The sequence below is a fragment of the Physeter macrocephalus genome, chromosome 1 (assembly GCF_002837175.3).
Source record: "Physeter macrocephalus isolate SW-GA chromosome 1, ASM283717v5, whole genome shotgun sequence".
Classification (NCBI taxonomy): domain Eukaryota; kingdom Metazoa; phylum Chordata; class Mammalia; order Artiodactyla; family Physeteridae; genus Physeter; species Physeter macrocephalus.
This window is the reverse complement of record NC_041214.2, coordinates 94170733-94172802: the sequence shown is the minus strand read 5'-3', so window position 1 is coordinate 94172802 and position 2070 is coordinate 94170733.

Here is a 2070-nt window from a genome sequence, read left to right as displayed (position 1 = left end):
TAGGGGGGGTGGGAGGGAGGGAGACGCAAGAGGGAAGAGATATGGGAACATATGTATATGTATAACTGATTCACTTTGTTGTAAAGCAGAAACTAACACACCATTGTAAAGCAATTATACTCCAATAAAGATGTTAAAAAAAAAAAAACTACAATGAGGTATCACCTCACACCAGTCAGAAAGGCCATATCAAAAAATCTACAGACAATAAATGCTGGAGAGGGTGTAGAGAAAAAAGAGCCCTCTTGCACTGTTGGTGGGGAAGTAAATTGGTACAGCCACTATGGAGAACAGTATGGAGGTTCCTTAAAAAACTTAAAATAGAACTACCATACGAGCCAGCAATCCCCTACAGGGCATATACCTTGAGAAAACCATAATTCAAAAAGAGTCATGTACCACAACGGTCATTGCAGCACTATTTACAATAGCCAGAACATGGAAGCAACCTAAGTGTCCATCGACAGATGAATGGATAAAGAAGACGTGGCACATATATGCAATGGAATATTACTCAGCCATAAAAAGAAACGAAATTGAGTTATTTGTAGTGAGGTGGATGGACTCAGAGTCTGCCATACAGAGTGAAGCAAGTCAGAAAGAGAAAAACAAATATCATATGCTAACACATATATATGGAATCTAAAAAAAAAAAAAAAGTTCTGAAGAACGTAGGGGCAGGACAGGAATAAAGATGCAGACGTAGAGAATGGACTTGAAGACATGGGGAGGGGGAAGGGTGAGCTGGGATGAAGTGAGAGAGTGGCATGGATATATATACACTACCAAATGTAAAACAGATAGCTAGTGGGAAGCAGCCACATAGCAAACGGAGATCAGCTCCGTGCTTTGTGACCACCTAGAGGGGTGGGATAGGGAAGGTGGGAGGGAGATGCAAAAGGGAGGAGATATGGGGATATATGTATACATATAGCTGATTCACTTTGTTATAAAGCAGAAACTAACACACCATTGTAAAGCAATTATACTCCAATTAAGGTGTTAAAAAAAAAAAGAAAGAAAGTTCCCTTCTAGCCGTGAATATGCTGTTCAATGACTCAGCAGTGGAGGGTTTTGCAATAGGCTTACAGAACCAGACCAGCTTGCTTTTCCTAAGGAAACCTTGGTGTCCTGAGAAAACCTCAGTCTGGGTCCCTGCCCTGCCAGGTTGAAATTCCTTCTGTCTTCTGGTAGCACGCCTGTAGCACATGCTCTGGAACCAGCGTTGGGGTGTCCTAAAAGGGCTTTGGAATCAAGTCAGATTTCAGTTAAACTTTGGCTCTGCCTCTAACGAGTTGTGTGACTTTGGGCAAGTTACCCAACCTCTCCCAGTTACAGTTTCCTCATCTGTAAAACAGAAATAACTACTTTGTGGGGTTGTTTTAAGTCTTGAATGAGACAAGTATTAAGTGGCACATAGTAGGTACCCTATATATTTTTGTCTATTATACAGTGCATAATATCTCTGTAAAGGAAAATAGTTGTCTTTGGCTCCACCCTAAAAAATCTGATTTCCTGACTTTCAACTATACTTTTCCCTCGGACTGCCCTAATATCTGAGTCCTGCAGGTGGATGTTCATGCCACAGTAAGTGAACCTGACCTAGAAGGGGTTCAGGGAGAAATTTTCTGCTGTCCTAGAAGTAGGCTGAAGCAAAGGGCCATGCTCACGTTACCAGATCTGTTTAGAGGACCCTTCCATCAGGAACAAATTCAACACAGGAATGGGAATTTTGGTATAAAGCAAGAAAACATAGAGAGGCCTTTAAAATATAAAGCTGTGTTTCCCAAACAACTTTCTAAGACAAACACTTATATAATGTTTACTATGTGTCAGGCAGAGTTCAAATCAATAATTAATATTAACTTATTTAACCCTCATATCTGTATGAGGTAGGTGTTATTATCCCAGTTTACAGTTGGGGAAACTGAGCCACAAAGAGGTTATGCAACTTGCTGAAAGTCACACAGTCACATGGGTGACTGTAAGCCCTGGCAGTTCATGGGGAAAATTACTGTACAAAAATTAGTGGAGGGCTTCCCTGGTGGTGCAGTGGTTGCGCGTCCGCCT